Source organism: Ailuropoda melanoleuca, chromosome 16, assembly GCF_002007445.2.
Source record: "Ailuropoda melanoleuca isolate Jingjing chromosome 16, ASM200744v2, whole genome shotgun sequence".
In the NCBI taxonomy this organism is placed as follows: Eukaryota; Metazoa; Chordata; class Mammalia; order Carnivora; family Ursidae; genus Ailuropoda; species Ailuropoda melanoleuca.
The window spans coordinates 22,175,790-22,196,753 of NC_048233.1; the positions used below are offsets into that span (position 1 = coordinate 22,175,790).

At 33.1% G+C, this 20,964-nt stretch overlaps 1 protein-coding gene across 9 annotated transcripts in view; it reads right to left on the reverse strand.

The window, feature by feature from the left end:
• SOX5 (SRY-box transcription factor 5) overlaps nt 1-20,964 on the reverse strand; it is a 960,947-nt gene that overhangs the window by 674,130 nt on the left and 265,853 nt on the right. The gene's annotated exons all lie outside the window — the stretch shown is intronic.

Consider the following 20,964-nt stretch of genomic DNA (forward strand, 5'->3'; position numbering starts at 1 on the left):
AAACTAAAAATTTGGGGACAAGTTACTCAACTAGCTGTGTCTTCATTTTTAAATCTATAAAAATAAGGATGATGATAATTGTAACTACCTCAGGGTTTTTGAGAGAATTAAGTTAGTATAAACAAAATGTTTAGAACACTTCCTGATTCAGAGTAAGTGTGTCCATCATCAGCGTCACCATCCTTTGCTTCTCAAGCTACAGTTACATATTTGGGTCCCACCAACCATTTCCGTTTTTGCCTACAGGGTACCAACGTACTCACACATCATCTTGATGTCACTGCACAATACTGAACTCGATGGACTAAAGGTCTCCTCTGGCCACAGTTTTTAAATATTCTTAACCGTTTTCGTGATATCTCAGAGTCAATATATTCCCTTGGAAGAACAATTTAGAAAATGTATCACTATATCCAATCCATAAGTACTCTTTTAATTTTCTTTTTAACTACTAAAGTCTAGAAGACAGTGTGTACGTTTTTCCTCATGACCTGAGCCAAAATTGGCAGTTGTACGCTTAACCCACTGAGCCACCCGGGCACCCTTCCAATAATAATTCTAAGTCAGTGTTTAATATATTATATTCTTAATGCTATTTATGACCTTTCTCCTTTGGGCTTTAATTTGATTATTCTTTATAGCTGTAAGAGTTTGGATTAGTATATGTTTATAACTCCTTAGTCATTCATCACTATATGCCATTGGTTCATCCATTTTACTTCTTCAGGACTAAGAAACAGAGGAATAGCTCATACTGGTTCTTTGTCTGTACTACAGACTTTGGTAGTGAATGAAAAGAAACAAGAAAACAACACAAGGCATAAGGAATACTGGTGGGTCCTCCTGGCCTTTTCCATCCACTCTCTCTCGTATCATCAGTAAACAAGAGTGGGTTAAGCCTAAATCACTGTCTCTTAGTATTTTCTTCACTATCATCTTCCTCAGTGAACATTTTTATAAATTTGTCCCTAATAGCTCACCCATGAAATTTTAATACACCAGATATATTGTATATGTATCGTATATATATCTATAGTTTTTTATAAGAAGGATAAGCCTTTTTTCCTCTCAAGACCAATTTTTACACCTTTATGGCAACATCACCTTTTGAGAATGCATGGACTAATTCTTGATAGGAAAACAAACAGCTTCCACTTAGCACCTTGGGTCCAACATAACTAGAGAAGATGAGTTGGAATTCAGTTATAGTTGTGTGTTTGTGTTCTGTTTTATTTTTAGCCAACCATTAAGTACTAATCCATGGCTGTATAATTTATCTTACCCTAAATCCAAAACAGTACTTTGAGGGTGGAAGATATAGAGTAGTTTGTGAAAGATGCCCAAGAAGCTACAAAGCAGTTTAAGGACAAGAAGTAAGGGGGGATGAAGAGTAAAGTGGAATTCTTTCCAATTAAAGCAGCTAGGGAATTAGGTAGGTGGAATGTAATTATCTACATTGGAGTTTGGCCAGGCTTCTGGGTTCTTTTGAGAAAGAAAAAAAAAAAAAAAAAAAAAAAAAAACTTTGGNCTCTGTGATCTTTAATGAATAGAGAGGTAGGTTCAAGTTGAACATCTCATCCAAAAAAATGGAATAAGATTTCTAAGTCCTTCTTTCCCGGAACAGAAGTGGCATTCTCCTTTAAGGAATTTGAAACTACTTCTAAGTCCCTCACTTCCTTTTGAAATAATTATTTCATAAAGCAATAACCTTTGGAAATGGGAGCATTGGAGAAGACAATGACATAGCTCCAACAATCAATGAAAGAAGAGGCACAATATACAGCTCGTAAGAGTCAAATCTGTGGCATTTTGAAATATAAGTTTTTAAGTCACACCAACACATATCTAAAACTGAACAAGTCACTTTAGGTTTCTTGGTTACCTGGAGAAGTAATTCATAAAACGGGTTAGTTTTGCTCAAAGTGTACAGACCTTCCCCAATGACTGGGCCACTAAGGCAGTGTAATGAAAACTGATAACTTTGCCAACTCAGGAAGCCAGAGATGTGTGCCCCATAAATGTAAGCAGACATTATATCCTTCATAATCAGGGTAGAATGAAGATGTGAACTGAATAAATGCTGGAGAAAAATCATAGCTTCTATTAGATGCAAAGATTGAAGTGTTAGACACCTTTAAGCTCAGCTTTCATTTAATTTACCGCTTTCCTTTCTGTAGTCTGAAGGGAGTGAAAAATTCTTCTCTCTAATTTTTTCCCCTTTCATGACTTGACCACGAAGATGAAATCGGGGTACTTTAATTACCATTCAGAGCCAAAGGCTTGCCCTTTGATATGGAAATCCCACTTCTGCGACCGCCTTTTCCCGGCCCCTTCTCCTTCCAGTTGCCCAACAGAATTTTAAGTAGCTTTGTCACCAGCTGATAGTGAAAGCTAACTGTAGCTCTTTCCTGTTAAGTTCTGTTTTAAGTTACACTATGTTTCTTTCACCAAACTGGAAGAGCTGAAAGCAAGAAAAGAGGGGGAGGGAGGAAGGGGGGAAAGAGAGAGAGAGAGGAAGACAGGGAGGGAGAGAGAGAGGGAATATGAATGAGAATATGACCGACTCTATCCATTAGAGTTGCTGAATTAGAGTTTCTACCCTGTCAGCATGAAGTGTGGCCCATCCTGCACAAAGCCTCTCACTTTAAACACACACACACAGAGCACAAACCGATGAAAGCTGCCACGTACAGTTACCCCGTTATTGTCATCTGCCTGCTGCATGACTCCAGGCTTTGCTATAATTATTAATTGCACTTGTCAACTGTCATTAATTCCTCTTTAGCATCCCTGTCTTTGAGTAATTAGACAGAACAGCCTCACTGAGCTCATTGTTTAGAGTCCCTTGAAAGAGCCCACTGGGCTTTCTGCAGAGAAAACCATCAGGAATACAATAGAGCACTTCTCAGTTAACCCTTTGGAAGTATGAATGGAAGAGAAATTGCTTTCACAGGTTTGGGTGGCCTCCTTTACTGTGTGGGTACATAAAGTCACTGTCAGCTACCTTGTACCTGGAATCACATTTTAAATGTGTCTTTCCTGCAGAGAAGAGGTATTCAAGTTAATTGAAAAGTCAGAAAAAGTCTTTGGGAAAACAAAATTTCCAAATTAGCATCATCAAATTTTTAATCATTTCCTCACTTGACCTTATGCTTTGTATGTTGGAGAAGCCACATTCTTCAGAAATATTTCCCTACATTGATTATATGCCATTTACATATTATATATATATAGATAGATAGATATATTATATATATTATATATATATAATATATATAGAGATATAGATATATATATCTATAATTTAGATTCTAAGTTTTAGATTGACAGGATAGATATATATAGATATATCTATATATAGATATATATAGATTTCTATATATATATATATTTCTATAGATATATATAGATTTCTATATATTGATTTCTCTATATATAGATATAGATATAGATATATCTATATATAGAGAAATCAAGTCACAAAGTTTTTCCAGGTGACTTTTGATTTCTCCAAGTTATAATTTAGATTCTAAATTTTAGATTGACAGGATTGAAGCTCCAATTTTTATTTAGTCCCTTTTCCCAGCCTCCTACATAAGGAGTCAATTGACAGTGCTTTTAATTGTACAACTGGTAGCCGTGAATAGATTTTTAAATTCTATTTTAAAATCCCTACACTGAAAATGAAGCCATATTTGGTATTTGGCCCATGGCCTTCAGAAGTTCCCTGAATTTATCCAGGGATAAATTCTGAGCAATAATTCCAAATGAGAGTTACTGTGTTATTATTTGAAATCACATAATGCATCAGAAAGCACTGTAAAAACTGTGAAGTGCTATAAAATGTCATATTAGTATTTTATCATTATTGGCCTATATAAACTGCTTCGATGCTGTTAAATCTATTTGTAGCTTTAAACTCGTTAGTAATTAGAAATATGTCAAGGATAAAGAATATTTAGCCATTTTCTAATAGTAACACTATTAATATCAAAATAGTTATCTGTTATTAGTTTAAACCACTTATATAGTAAAGCTTCTTGATCTAGCCATTCCACTGAAAAGAAAAATCATAAGAGTTTCTCTTGAAAAAGTTAAGGTCCGCGTAGTTTTTGAAAATAAATGAAAGTAAACATGGTCACTAGGGATCCTTAGAGCTATTTCCTCTATTATCTTGGCTACAAGATTTTTCAGATACTGGGTGAGTGTATTTTAGCAATAATAACATTTACCGCAGTTGAGATATGTGCTCTATATACTTTATATACATCAATTCATTTAATGATCAAATCTCTATGAAATAGGTAGCATCATCTCAAATTTAGAAATAGGAAAACTACGCAATAGAAGTTAAGGAAGTTGTCTAAGACCGCACAGTTAGTGAAGGGCTGTCAAACGCTGATGAATCCAAAAGCTCTACTCTGAAACACTTTTCTAGACCACCTCTCCAGGAGCTAAGACACTATCCTATTTAGGTTTCCATCCAATAGGTAATAAATCTAGATTTGTGACCGAGTTTCCTAAAGAGCAAAATATATTAATATATTTAAAATACTGTCATAAAAGTGTGATATAAAAGTATGCTCGACATCTTAGGAACTTGGCATTCAATACATTCAAAGTGAAACTGGGTGGAGGTAGGGGGGAGAGAGAAAATGAGTTTTGCAAATGTTGGGGATTATTCCAGCTATCCTTGGGCACTGTTATTACTATGTGTAAATGCTAGGTTAACATAAGAAAAATCCATTTTGATTTCTACACACACACACACACACACACACACACACACACACACACACACACTGACTTAGTATTTACTGCATACCTAGTCTGAACTAAGAAGTATGTAAGGCACTGAAGAAGTACAGAAGTATAAATTATAATTCCTAACTAAAAGGAGTTTTCAGACTGACTGAAAAGACAGAATTTTGAGAAACACAATTAACATACTACAAAGTGCTAAATGGAATACAATCAATGAAATGGATTGAATGAAAGAGCTAGGATCAATGATGTTACAGGAAGGAAAAATGTGACTTATTAAAAGGAAAAACTTTCTTTCTAAGTATCAGGGGTGTCCAGATGAATCAAGCTGATTTGATAAGCAATGAATATCTATCACTAAAAATATTCAAGTTAGGTGATGATCCATAAAGAATGACACAAAGGACCTTCTATGGTGGTTGTGAGGTTGAACCAGACTAAGTAATACTGTCTAGTGGCATCTCGCATGTCTTAGATTCCATAATTCCATAAAATAAATTCTTAGGAAGGGAAACTTTATTTTGCATGTTCTTCACAGAGAAGTCATCTTGAAGAAGTTTGGCATTGAATTTGACTCTGAAAGATGAACTGGACATTAAAAAGTGGTGATAAGAGTAAAATAAATAAATAAATTACAAACAGAATTACAAGCACAAAGACAGGAGTAGAGATAATAAACAGTCATGGGAAAGACAGTGAAAAAGCTCTACCTCACTGACATGAAGATGAACTTGGAGGAGCAGGGGTGGTGGGGATGAGGTGAGTGGGGGTAGGTAGCAGGTAACAGAATAAAAACTTTCTCAGCAGAAAGCAGACCTCTCAAAAGGTCTGGTCAAGAGGTTTTTCATGGATTTAACTGTAAGAGAAGGAGTTGATTGAGGAGAAAGAGCATTATGGAGGAAACGTGAACCAGGAGGCAGTTCTGGTTCAGTACTGAGTTGTGTGGGGCTAGAAACCTGGTTTTCGCTACTAAACAGGACAGTAGGCAAATTACTTGACCTCCCTCTAGTTCAGTATCCATAATAGGATTGTTATGAAGGTTAAAAGAGTTAATCTATGGAAGGCATTCAGAAAAGTACCTGGCACATAGAGTACTCTATAAATGTTAGCTATGATTATTAATTACAATACACTTATCGCTAACCAATATGTTTTAATTTATGCCCAATTGACACAAAAATTATGATAAAGAAAAAGAGAGATGATTTAGTATGATATACTTTCCTAAGACAGTTGCTGCAAAGAGGAATAAACTCCCTTGAGATGCAGTGATTTTTTAAAAAAATTATTATTTAAAGTATTTATGAAGAGGTGCCTGGGTGGCTCAGTCAGATGAGCATCCGATTCTTGATTTCAGTTTGAGTCATGGGATCAAGCCCCACATCAGACTCTGTGCTCAGTAGGGAGTCTGCTTCAAGATTCTCTCTCTCCCTCTTCCTCTGCTCCTCCCCCAGCTCATGCCCATTCTCTCTCAAATAAATAAATAAAATCTTTTAAATAAATAAATAGATAAATATATAAACAAAGTATTTATGAGAAGTAGGAAAAATTATCATAATGTTGTAAGGAAGCTTTCTGCCATGAATGGAAAATTGGATTACATGCTTCTTAGTTCCCTTTTCATTCTAAAGTGCTAATTGATTAACAGTAAATCTAGCAAGTTAATAAAGAATCCATATTTTTTAACCTTTGGAGAGAAATGAAATTTAAGTAATAATTTCCCTCAACTTTCAGCTGATTGAGTAATATAATATTAGGAGTGTAAGCTCTAGAACAAGACTGCCTAGATGCAAATCCAGGTGGTGTCATTTAATTCTCTTACATAAGCATGGGCGGCTTTCTAAATTTTCCCATACCTCAGTTTCCCCAAATATAAAATTGAGATAATAGAACTTACAGGATTGTTCTGAGGAGTGAATTAGTTAAAACATGTAAACTGCTTATAAATTTCTTATGAGTGTTCAAGATATGGTAACTATATCCTTGTCATTGAGATTTAACATGTAGAGTGGGAAAGAATAGGAAATACTAAATTTTAGAGAAAAAATCAACTACTGTATATCTAAAACAAGAGTACGTTTTGAAACTTTCTTTTAACTTTCTTTTTATCCCTTACTATTCTACTCACCCTTTGTAATGCTTAAATAAATATGACTGAAATTTTTAGCAAAAAAGTAGCCGAAGGAGATCCAAAAGTACAAACTTACAGTTATAAAATAAATAAATCATTAAAATGTACAGCATGGTGACTATAGTCAACAATATTTTATTCTATATTTGAAAGTTGCTAAGATAGATCTTAAAAGTCCTTACCACAAAAATATTTGTAACTACATATGGGACTGACATTAACTAGACTTATTGTGGTAATCATTCTGCAATATATCCATTTATCAAATCATTGTTGTACAACTGAAATTAATATAATGTTATATGTCAATTATACCTCAATTAAAAAATAAAAACATACTTAATGCAATGACAATGTCTACTCATTATAATACCATATTTAACAAGAAGAAAGAGAGAGAGAAAGAAAGAAAAGAATAGAAAAGAAAAAGAAAAAAGCAGTTAGCTGATGGACTCAGCCTGACCAGTTCTGGAGTACATGAACTATAAATGACTATATAGCGAAGTATCATTCAGTCAAATTTATTTTACTTACATCTTCCATGGCTACCAACACCCATGCTCAGGAAATACATTTACCCAGTTTCTATGGGGGAACTTATATTACATTTTATTTTTGGTCTTTTGAACTACAATATACCCTACTCTTCCCCAAAACCCATACCATAATATATATCAGAGAAATAAACACGCTAAATATTGACATTCCCTCTATAGGGAAAAAATCAATGCCATCTTACTATTTATCAAATTAGACAAGACTATGTATGCATGATTTCCTCAGATTGAATCTAACAATCTCAAATGTACAGATTGGCATGTCACTATTGCCTTAATATTTCTGAGCCAAATAGAACTGTGCAGTTTTTCGCCTGCACCGTTAATCATGCTATCTCAATTCTCTCCTCATTTCCACCATTCAAGACCCAATTCAGATATCGTGGTCTTATCTATGCCTTTCTGAATGCCCACTTCTTCTCCACAGCCTTCATCCCCTGCCCATGAAACCTCTTCCTTCTGATACATGAAATACAACAGAGAACATCAATTAAAAGTCAGTTATACAATGCACAGGTATCAGCAGATGAAAATAGACGAACTACTCAGGGGCAGCATAACTATAACTGGTAAGAGGAGTGAGACATCTCTCCCAAGTAGTTTTATAGAATGGATATGGTAGGTTGTAATGAAAGATTTCCACAGCACAATTCTTGGTAGTCATAATGCATTTTATGGGGCTCTTTCTTACAGCAACATTCAGTCTGGCTGGGCCTATGACACCATATTAACGCAGACATCATAAAGGCCACTTCCTTCAGGTTATTAGAAGGTATTCAGGGACGCACCTCTGCATCTCCTGCTTCGTACAGAAATAGATTTCATAGCACCTCAAAATACCTGTATATCCCTCAAACCATGTTCCCTAAGTATTGCTTGTTGTCATCTGTTTTCTCTCAGATGTTGTGGGGCAACAAATTTGAAATTGCTGTCTCTGAAAGAAGTGGAGTTCAGATACTCTACATGGCCAAAGACTAATCAAAGGCCTATGATTAAACTAGTTTTAAGCTGACCCCCATCTTGAGAAAACCAGCATGCCTAGCAAAGATCACGTCTGGATGTAAAGTACTCAGAGGTGAGCTATTAACCTCTGCATCCTGCCTTTCAACAGAGGAACTGACATACTCTTGCTACCCACGTACCCACCTACACCCCAGGACTTTCTAGTGCTTTTGAGGCCCAGGATCTCATTTTTCTTAGAGTTGTGTCCTCTGCAGCAACCAGCATCATGCTTGGCATATTATGGTATAGCTGTCACATGGAGATGCCTCCTGCCTCCTGCTTTTCCATCCAACTCGTTACACAACTTCTGACAAAGTACTGGAATGGATAAATGGTAGGCACACCCAAGATGGGTTCACCATCAACAAACTGGGCATGCATCCCATGCTGCCTCCAAACTGTCTCATAACGAAATTACTAAAAAGAAGATGAACCAATATAGAATATGTTGAACTTTATTTCTGTCCATTTTAAGTAATTTTGTTCAAGGAGAATTGAAAGCAGATGGTTAAAATCAAGAAAATAGACTAAAACCCTAGTTAATGAACGTCTTGGAGATGGCTGTGCATGTATTTAGTATATGTTTAACTAAGATAAGCTTGCTAAGCAATATTTATATGTGTAGCATTTCTACTTTCTCATTGCTACTGTTTGAAACTAGTGCTTCCTCAAAGAAATTTTAAATCAGATTTCACTTCTGGTCACATTCCTGTACACTTGTACTTTCTAATAGTTATGCAGCCTTAATCCTCTTGAAATTTTAGATCATAATTCCAAGAGTTATTAGGTTGGAAAACAGCTTCTGGGCAAGTGATGTTATTCAAAAAACTTTTTATACCAGAAATAATAGTTGGATTATTTCTGCCTCACAGATAGTCTCGAGGTCTGATTTTTAATATAATTCTGACATGAGTGTTCCTTCCTTTCAAATAACAATACTTTTGAAACAAAAGGGAAAGATGGGGAAATAAATAAAGAAAATACAATGGTTTGTTGGTAAATAAGAAGGTTAAAATTAACTTTGACCTTCCTTTTCTATTCAGTTTATGCTATTCTTCTGTATTCCAATGACATTTAATAAACACTTTAATATTAGCTATTTAAGGGCATATCAACATCTTGAGTTCTATTAAGTCTCTATAAGTGTTATTCCTTTTTAAAACTGTTAGTCATAATGTACACATTTTTTTTAAAAACACATTTACTTTTGAAAAATTATTCCTATTCCAAAAATTAAAATATTGGTTTATGCTTTGCATCAGTACAGATAAAGTTTAAAAATAGAAAAAGTGGTCATGCACCAAAGTTCACTTATTTAAGTATCCATCTCAGGTGTGCTGGTAATGGAAGAACATAAAATTCATTTTATAAAAGTTTCTTTCAATCAAAAAAAGACAAGCTCATTTGAAAAATCAATGAAAATACATTTTACTTTATTTTCATAAATTACTTCATTATGGATTTAATATTCACTTTTTTATTGAGGTTTTCAGTTATAAAAGTGAGAATAAAGGGGGACATGCAGGAGGACTTTAACAAATCCGACTGTAGGCACATCTGTAAATGCATGGATGTGAATTAGGCTTACAAGAATGAGGTAAAAAAAAAAGTGACTATAGAAACCCTAGAACATACTGGAAGATTTAAATTATACTTTTCAAAAGGTAAATAACTTAATAAGGAATAATACCTATTATCCATTATCTAAGATCTAGAATTTTTCAAAGGATTCTAAAAATCATATTTCTGGGGTATTATTCTCGGTGATAGTATTCTCCCAATGGTAGGGATTTTATGAGTAAACACCGGATAAACTTGTCAGCAGTGTTATGGCATTTTATCCTAGCCATGTAGACTGTAGTTTAATGTATTACAAATTCTGAAAAACATTTTGTTCCTCTTGATGTTTTCCTAATCCAAAAATCAGAACAAAGAATTTAGACATGTTTATATAGCAATCTATGTATACAGAAAATGCTCTCATTCAAAAAACTACATATAAAGTACTAAAGCAATCTCTATCAAAATTACAATGACATTTCTCACAGAAATAGAAAAACAATCCAAAAATTTGTATGGAACCACAGAAGAACCTGAATAGTCAAAGCAATACTGCGAACAGAGAGCAAAGCTGATGATGTCACACGTTCCTGATTCCAAACTATACTATGAAGCTACAGTAATCAAAACAGTATGGTACTAGCATAAAAATAGACACACAGACCAATGGAACTGAATCGAGATCCCACAAATAAACCCCAGTATATAGGTGCAACTAATATTTGACAAGGAAGCCAAAAATGCTCAATGGGGAAAGGATAGTCTCTTCAATAAAAGATGCCTGGAAAGCTGGATAACCACAAACAGAAGAATGAAAGTGGACCCCTATCATACACCATTCACAGAAATTAACAGAAAATGCATAAAGACTTGACCATGACACCTGAAACTGTAAAACTCCAAGAGGAAAACATAAGGGGAAAGCTCCTTGACACATGAATTATGACACTGATGCTTACAGTTAAAAAAATATGTATTTCTTCCTTAAAATAAAAGCAATATGTTTATTAAAGGCAACTAACACAAGCAATCAAAAAGGTGAAATTTAAAAAAAATATCAGTCATAGTCTTTTAATCCAGGTATAGCCTCTCAGCATTTTGCATATGTTCTTCCAGAATTTTTGTTTGTGCATGCTACACACCTCTGTGTGTGTGTGTGCAACCACATATCCAATCAATAAATATTTCTTAAGTGTTTGCCATTACCCAGGTTCTGATTTCCCATGTCATTACATCATTTTTAAATGAAATTAATATTCCATCACATACAAACACCACAATTTTTTAAACACAGAGCCCATTTTTTAATATATCAGTTGTTTTCAATTTCATGTTACTATAAACACCGTAATATGAAACATTAGCTAACTTCCTAGAAGCACAAACATCAACATTAACAGATTCTTTTTCTTCCTTTTCTTTTTCTTTTTTAAGTAGGCTCCAACACAGGGCTTGAACCCATACACTAAGATCAAGACCTGAGCTGAGATCAAGAGTTGGATGCTTAACTGACTGACCCCAACATTGACAGATTTTAATGTGTACTGTGAAATGAATCTTTGGTGCAGGGATACAATTGGTACTGCCAGCCTCAGTCAAGGACAGGCCTAATCCCACTGCAATATCTTCATTGGTTATTATGTCATTTTTTTTATCTTTTCTAATTTGCTAAATGAACTAAGATCTCACAATTGATTTGCATTTCTTGAATCATAAAAATCGGTATGTTTGACCCCCAATAGTAACTGAATACTCAAATTATTTTTTCTACTTTTCTATTAATTTATTAGCAGTTTAAAATATATTTTATTTACATATATTGAATGTATAAAATTGACAATAGTCAGTTTTAACGAAAATGGTACTTTGTATCATTAAACTTAGTATACTACAAACATATTTCTCAGTTCCTCACTCGTTTGTCAGTCGTAGCATTGAAGATGCAAAAAACTTTTATGTTTATGTGATCAAACCTAACAATATTTTTCCTTTGTGATTTCTGTCTTTGGTATAATGCTTAAAAATAACTTCTAACCCTCTCCCCACTTACATAAATATTCACCAACACTATCTCTTAATACTCTTATAGTGTCTTTTATTAAAAATGTAAATCTATAATCCTTCTAGAATTTATATTGGTAATGGCATAGGAATTGAATTTAACTTTTTTCTAAATAGTTAAGAGAATTGTCCTTAAACCATACCTAAAATGACACTTATATCAAAAAGCTTTAAGAGGGGAGGAAATTCCCTAATTACAAAAACATCATATTTGTATTATGTTATATTATGTCATGTCATGTCATATTATATTTTGAAAACACCAGTTATTCACTATAAAATGTTTAATTCTCTAAAAGATGCCTAGATACATACATCATATAGGAAAATAACATCATGGTTCATAATTACTTTAAAAATTAGTAAATATTTATTACATTTTATAATGAATCTCAGCAGTTCAACTTCACTAATTTATGCAAAATGTATTTTCATTTACAGAATGTGACCGTGGGCAAGACTTCTTCCATTGAGAAGATGTATAACCTAATTATGAAAAAGTTCTATGGAGACAGTTTGGGTTCAAGGTTTTTTTCTCAAATTAAATTATTATTGTTAGAACTGCTTTGTTGCTTAGCGTTCTAAAGAAAGACACAAAAATAAGCAATTGCTTGCTCACATACATCATTTTAAAACTTTTTGGTTAACAGTTTATACGTTATTTTATTTGGAAGGAAAAATTCTCTTAATTACAAACAATTGCTGAATAAGAGAACAATGCTCGATTGTTATTATTAGGACATACATTATCATCTGACTTTAAAAAGTAATAAAGTCTAATTTTCCTATAACTTTTGAGTGATTCTCATTCAATATTCCTCATCAATCAAGAAGTGGAAAGCTATAGCCAAAGGAATTATACATAAATCATTATTTTCTGCTAGTGTTTTAGGGCTGTTTCAAAAGTACATCAGCATTATCTACTCAAACAGCAATATCTTGTTCCAAGACCAGTACAATGGAGTATCTCTATGTGACTGCATTATGTTACTTAAATTGATGTACATTTTGAAATGAACTCTGCAATTCAAATTGTGCTAATAAAATTCCTCCAGTGCGTATGTACATACGTTTGAAACATCCAGAAAATAAGCTTAATAACTTTATGCAAAGCTATTCAGATGTATATTAGATATTTGTAGGTGGGACATGCAGATGATCAAGTATAATCAGGCATTTAAACAAATAATTTTGAGTTAAGGAAAACATTATAGAAGAACAGCGCCATTAGATTTAAACAGGCTGTTAGCAGGCTTTTCATGGTGTTTTTACTCACGACATTTCATTATCTTGAGAAAACTAAGTTAAAAGTTTATCAAAATGGAGACATTCAAGAGCTCGAGGTGCAACAATGAAATATGATCTACAGGGATGTGAAAAGTGTTATGAAAAAGAATAAGATACAGAAATGTGATGCTGATCAGGAGAAATATGCCCACATGATGAGTTATTAATTAATAAACGAGGGATTCAAATCAAAGACCAGCCTTGAATCAGTTCTACCACATGGTACTATAGAACTGTGGATGGGGTTGCAGAGCATGGACAGTTAGTTGTGCAAGTAACCAGTATCATAAGCCCTGTATTTATAGAACTGTAAAAATCAGTTCCACCTTCTTTTTCTTTTTCTTTTTTTTAAATAATAACCAATATTTTGATTTCAGAGGGTCACTGGATTTTCCTATGACCTTTCAGTCTTCTTAATTACTATGTGTTCAGAGTAATGCACATTTTTATCCACAGGTGGCAGACCTTTTCAAAATCAACTTCAATCACATTCAGTAGTTTGTTTTGGTGGTGGTTTTTGTCGTTGTTGTTTTTTTTTCCCCCTTCAACTGCCACCTACTTTAAAATGTAAGAGTGCGCTGCTGCTCAGAGTTCTCATTAATGTTGTACAATTTACATGATAGATTTGTCAACAAAGTGGCTCATTCTCAAAGGCCAGTGAACCCTGTCAGGATAAATGCCTTAAAAATTGTATATTGCAGAGTAATCTTTAATTATAAAGAACTCACTTGACAATTTGCAATATATTGGGATTATTTTCCTTTTTCAAGCAATAAAGAGTTTTACTATCTAGATTAGGGTGACTGAGGAAAAAAAGTGATTGGATTTGATAAATAGTTAAAGCAAAGAGCTTGCTTATTTGCAAGTAAAAGAGAAAGGTGACCAAAAGGCATGTACAAATAACATTAGGATCACAAATTATTAACTAGCTAAATGGTTAAAGCAAATAACTATAAATGCAGTGACATTTTAAAATAATGTTAATACAGAAGGAGATAAGCAAAGCAAAAATAACTGCGATCAATGGTATAACTAACAACTACCCTCAATTTACCTCTAAAAAATCTTGGATCCACAATACCTATGTAAATTATTTATTTTTGTTGTATTATTTTTGGTCAATGGAATATAAAATCTGATATTCAATGAAGCCTTTTTGGGGTGATTGTTGATATGTGCAAAAGGATATTTTAACATTACCATGTGTTTTAATATACATATATATAAATAAAATAACCATAATTTTATAGTTTGAAAACATTTTGCTTCTATCCAATCTTAATCCTTCATTACATTTCTTAGAACAAGTACTAGAAAGAATAAACGTTTATTTTACTATCCTATTATTCTTCATTTCCAATTCTTTCCAAGAATCTTAAATGATTTTACCTAATTTCAAAGATGTATCAGTTTACTATTTGCACCCATATTTTTCCCTCCTAAAATGTAATGCACCACTAAAAAATTAGTAAAACCTATCATAACTATTTGCTGTATTATTTTAACACTTAATTACTATGATTAAATGTAATCAATCAATAATATTTACAGCTTAGAAGTAGTAAGAAAGCACATGCCTACATAACCACCATATAGGACATTACTGGCACTCTCCCTTAGATCCAAAGTTCCCCCTCACCCAGATACCTCCTCCCTCAGCTCAGCTGCTTTACTTATTCTTAGAAGTTAGGATTCCTGGCTCTTGTGATAGTATTTCTTTGCTTTTCAATATTTCTTTGCTTTTCAATACTTCATTGACTACTCTAAAATTTCCATCTTGATGATAATTATTTCCAATTTTTGGCAAATACAAATATTTCTCATGTGAACATTCTTATACATGTTTCCTGGTACACCTGTACATATTTCTCTGGAATATAGATCTAGGACTTCTATGCTTGAGGAGGGGATATAAATTTCACCTTTATTAGGTATTACACCCAAAAGTGGTTGCTCCAATTGATAACCCAACCAGCACTGTACAAATGGCTATTACTCTGCATTCTTGGCAATGCTTTGACCTGCTAGCTATTTTCGTTTTTCCCGTTCTGAAGCACATATAGCAGGATCTCATTATAAGCTTAACTTGTATTTCCTTGAATACTACTGATATTAAGCACTTTTTAATATGTTTGGATATTTGGACATACTACTGGCCACTTGGAGTTCTTCTTTTGCCCATTTTCCTATTAGATTGTAGGAATTGTTATGCTGATTTATAGTTTTCAAAAATCTATTCTGGAAACCATCTTTGTCAATGATGTCTTGCACATTTATTCTACTACGCCATGTCCTGTCTTTTCTCTCTTTTAATGGTGCTTTCTTATAAACAATAAAATAATGTAGCCCCTAATGTAAAGGATGAACTCTGAGTAATAATGATGTGTCAGTTATAAATTGTAAAAAAAAAAAAAAAAAGTACCATATTTCTAATTATTAAACATGAGGTAAGGGCGCCTGGGTGGCTCAGTTGATTAAGCTCAAGTCATGATCCCAGGATCCTGGGATCAAGCCCACCATGGGGTTCCCTGCTCAGCAGAGAGCCTGCTTCTCCCTCTCCCTCTACCCCTACCCCAGCTTGTGTGCTCTCTCACTCTAATAAATAAATAAAATCTTAAAAAAAAAAAACCTGTGAGGTAAAAAGTGATGCTGATATATAGAAATACAGTTGATATCTTATATTATATGCATCAAACTTGCTAAACACTTAATCTGCCAACATGACATTTGGTTATTTCTTTTCCAATAATAACTCTTATTTCTTTATCTTGCCTTACTACATTGGCTAGCATCTCCAGAAAAAAATGTTAAATAGCAGGAGTGATAGAAAATGTCCTTGTCTTGTTCTTGATCACAAAAGGAAAGCTTCCAACATTTACTATTATAATTTATATTTGCTATAGGTATTTTACATCACATTAAGGAAATGCTTTCCTATTTTTGGTTTTCTAAAACTTTTTAAAAATCAGAAATAGATGTTGAATGTTATTAAATGCTTTTTTGTATTAAATGAAATGATCATATGAGACTTTTCTTTAATCTGTAATATCTAGATTGATTTTTTTTTTTTTACATGTTAGCAAACCTAGAATTTCTGTAATAAACCAACATGGTCATGATTAATGATCCTTTTTATATATTGCTGAATTTGGTTTGGTAATATTTGGTTGATGGTCTTTCCATTTATATTCATGAGAGGAATTTGCCTGTAAATGTGTACTTTTTCATATCATACTTGTCAAGTTTGGTATCAAGGTTATATAACTTTTATAAAGTAAGTTCAGGATTATCACATCTTCTTTATGAAAAAGACTTATGTAAAATTAGACTTATTTCTTCCTTGAACTTATCTGTGAAGCTACGTGGGTCAAGAATTTTCCTTATAGGCAGATTTTTGATTACTGAATTAAATGGCTTTAATGGTTACAGAAATATTCAGGTTCTCCCTTTCTTTTTGAGTAAATTTTGCTACATTGTGTTTTTCTAGGCATTTGACCATTCACCCTATTCATATTTACCAAAGTGAAGTTGGTAACATAAAGTTCATAATATTCATAACTGTCTAATATTTACACATCTGTCATGATGTAGCCTTTGTCATTCTTGATGTTTGTTATTTGCCCTTTATCACTTGCTCTCTTGTTTGGTCTCATCAGAGGACTGGAAAATTTATTCATCTTTTGCAACAATCAATTTTTGGCTTTCTTGGTCCTCTCCATATGACTATTTCCCACTTTGTTATTATGCTCTTGCTTTTAACTGACTTCTTGATTTTATTATTTTGAGTTTATTTTGTTTTTGTTTTTGCCTTTTTGAAATGCCTTCTTATTTTCACTCTTTTTCCTAGTACATTTATTTAAAATATAATTTTCCCAGGAAGTACTTCTTATAGGTATTCTATAATTGTTACATGTAAGAAGTTCAACTGTTTAGTTTTAAATTTAGTTTTAAATTTAGTTTTAAATTTACTATAAATAGTTTAAAATTACTATTGTGATTTCTTTGGAATTTTGAAACTTATTTCTAGCTATATATTTTTTTAATTTATTTGCAACTTGATTTTTAGTGAAGCTGGTATGATTCCAATTCTTTGAAAATGGTTGAGACCTATTTTATGACTCAGCATACAGTCAATTTTTGTAATTTTTCCATGTCTTCTTCAAAATAATGTGCGCTTTGCAGTTGTATGCAAGGTTCTGTATATGTCTGAGATCAAGTTTTTAATCTTGTCTTTCACCTCTGTATCCTTACTGATTTTTTCTGTCTACTTCATTCCTTCAATTACTAAAAGAAGTGGGTTAAAACACTATTGTGGGTTTGCTTCTTTCTCCTTGCTGTTTGGCAATATGTCCTTAATATATTTTGAGATTATTGTATTATAGGCGTTCAGATTTTAAAATATTTTATTTTCCTATTGAATTGAAACTTCAGTTATTTACAAAGTGACTCTATTTCTAGTAATGGTTTGGGCTTTAAAGTCTATTTTGTTTAATCAGTGTAGTTACACCAGTGTCCATGTGATAAATATCTGCAGGATACAGTGTCTTCTATTATTTACATTTTACACATGAGGAATCAGTGGTTAAGGAACATACCCAACAGCAGACAGCCATTAAGTGGTACCATCAGGAACTGAACTCAAACAACGGATCTCCAAAGTCTATGCCTCTCAACATTACAGTTCTCTTATAAATTCCAAAGAGTAAAGTCAGCTTAGGTTTGGGAGGAAATGTTCTCACTCTAATTTCTGCAGAGAATTTCTGATGAATTGCTCTCTAATTTGATTTTTCACTTAGCTTTGAGTTAAATTCTCATTCCTTTAATAGTCTCTTAACATTATAAATTTTAAAATTCTTTACCACACAAAAAAAGAAACATTCTTAATCTAGAACTGCAATACTCAACCTCTTTCACTCACACACAAGAAGGAGAAATCTTTAAAATTTTGCTCTTTGCCTTTGAAATAGGCATGATTACCAACAACCTTCATGTGCTTGTCCCATGTCACTGAACTGTAACATAGTATTTCAATCTGCCCTAACCTAAAAGAGGCAACTGGCTGCAATGTGATCAAGATTTCTGAGTGATTGTTTGGCTCTACTGAGAAGGAAAGCTTATTGCAAAAAGGATGGGTGCTAAGCTGATTCATTTCTTCTTGAATAGACATATTTCGTCTTTTTAACAGGAACATTAAGCAACTTAGGTAAACCTTTTGCAATCCCATACTTCTTATATTTTCAAATTTTAGTATGAAATCATATTTATTATTTTAAAACTTGTGTAGGGTGCCTGAGTGGCTCAATCTGCCTTTGGCTCAGGTCATGATCCCAGGGTCCTGGGATCGAGTCCCACATGGGGAATTCCTTGCTCAGCAGGGAGTCTACTTCTCCCTCTAGCCCTTCCTCCAGCTCATGATCACTCTCTCTCTCTCTCAAATAAATAAACAAAATCTTTAAAAAATAAATAAAAGTAAATAAATAAATAAAAAATTGTGTAAACTAGGAAGAAAATTAAAACTGATCATGATTCCATGATCTAAAGCTAATATTTGATATATTAATTTTCAGGTATTTTTCCTGTTGATTTTTATGTATTTGTAATATATATTTATAAGTGAGTGTATATGTGTGTGTGCATGTATACATGTACACACAAATTTAGAGATACAATGTATCTTTAGTGCGGATTCTGAGTTGTTTAATTTAATATTACATTATGCATAACTTCATGTGAATTTAAAAATTCTTTAAAAATATTTTATCGACTGTATAATACAAACGTACTCAATTTATCCAACTACTGCTCCATTACTGGACAATTTAGTCAATTTCAAATTCTTCCCATTATAAACATATGAAAATGAACAAATATATTTATATCAATTTTGTCTCTTTCTTTAATTATTTCATTAAGTCAGATTCCTGGAAGTGAAACTGCCAAATACTGTTAATTGAGTCCTCAGTCTCTTATTATTCCACTGCAATAACTTCCCCAGATTTATCTCCCAGAATAAAAACTGCATTTTCCAGCCTTTTTAAGAATGGCATTGCTGTATGACTATATTCTAGCCAATGGAATGTAAATGGAAGTGGTGTGAACACCTTTTAGAAGATTTCCTTAAAGGGAGGGAGCATGATCTTCTCCTAGTAATATTTCCTTCTTCTTGTTGGCACATGGACATGATGACTGAAATATCAATTCTGGATACTCTGAAACACTAGGTAAAAGTCACGTGTTCAGAGTAACAGAGCAAGAGGAAGGATCTGGGTCCCTGATGACTGGAACCATCCAACCAGCACTAAACTGCTTACACAGACTTCACAAAGAGAAAATGTAAATTTCCATCTTTTTAAAAACTATTTTGGATTACTTGTAACCAAATGTTTTCCAAACTAGTGGAGTGGAAATGTTGCATAGAATGCTTTGGAAACATTTAAGGCTCATACCAGAGATGGCCAAATCCCTTCCTGGAAAGCTGAACAAATACAACCCTTTTCCAACAGTATTGAAAGCAACCGTCTCCCCACATTCTTGTTACATTATTCCAAAGTGCTTTTTACTGGTGAGATAGTAACCATAACCCTGCATTTCTTCCATTAGTATTTTGTATTAGAATCGCATTCCTCATTAATTATTTGTGCTTACATTTTATCTTTTTTAATTAAGATATTAGTGCCTTCTTATAATAACAGCTCTTTACATGTGATGTTAGCCATATTCATTAGAAGTAGCCCCAGATTTACATTTGCCTTTTAATTGTATCGATATTGGTGTTTTCACTTGTAAAACTATAGAAGTTTCATATTTGCAATAATCCATTTGTGACTTATTCCACTTCTGTTAACATAAAAATCCATTATTCACAATGCTTTCTTCCATATTTTATCATTTCATTTGTCTGTGAATATATGAAGTCCTATTTATAAATACTTTAAGGATATAATTTAGATTTTAACAATTTTTAAAGAAGGTAACTACGATTGATTCTAAAGGTTTTCACAAACAAACGTGCATCTCGAAGTTCTGCAGGATGGACATAGTCATAAGACTTTAAGAGTGGATTTGTGAATAAATAAGTTTTAGTTCACTATTCAAAAAGACCATTTTTCCATAATTCTTTTTAGGAATAAACAGAAAGAATTTCGTTCCCATCTTACTAGTGACAAACTTCTAAACAAAGGATCCCTTACCTCCAGCCTCTTCTGCTGTCACTCACATGATAGTTAGTCAACCACCGGAATATAAGAGGATTTTCAAGCCTAGGTCTGTGGTCAAACTTTCAGTTCCTGTTCCCAGAGTATAACTTTTTTGAAAAGACAAACAAGCTTTTCACAAATGCACTCATAGACAGATGCCCACTAAATATTTCTGCTAAGCAAATTGGAAAATATCTGTTTGGCTTAAGCAACACTGCATTTTTGTATGTGTTTATGAAAACATACCCTGGGGTACTTAATAGCCTATGGAAGTTTTCGTAAAATGTGTGACCTACCTATCGTGACCCAAAATAGTTCTTTTGCAACAACAACAAAAAAGCGGGAACAAATGTTTTAAAAAACATTTTTCAATAGAGAAAAAAAGCTTTTAAAACTTCAAGAAAAG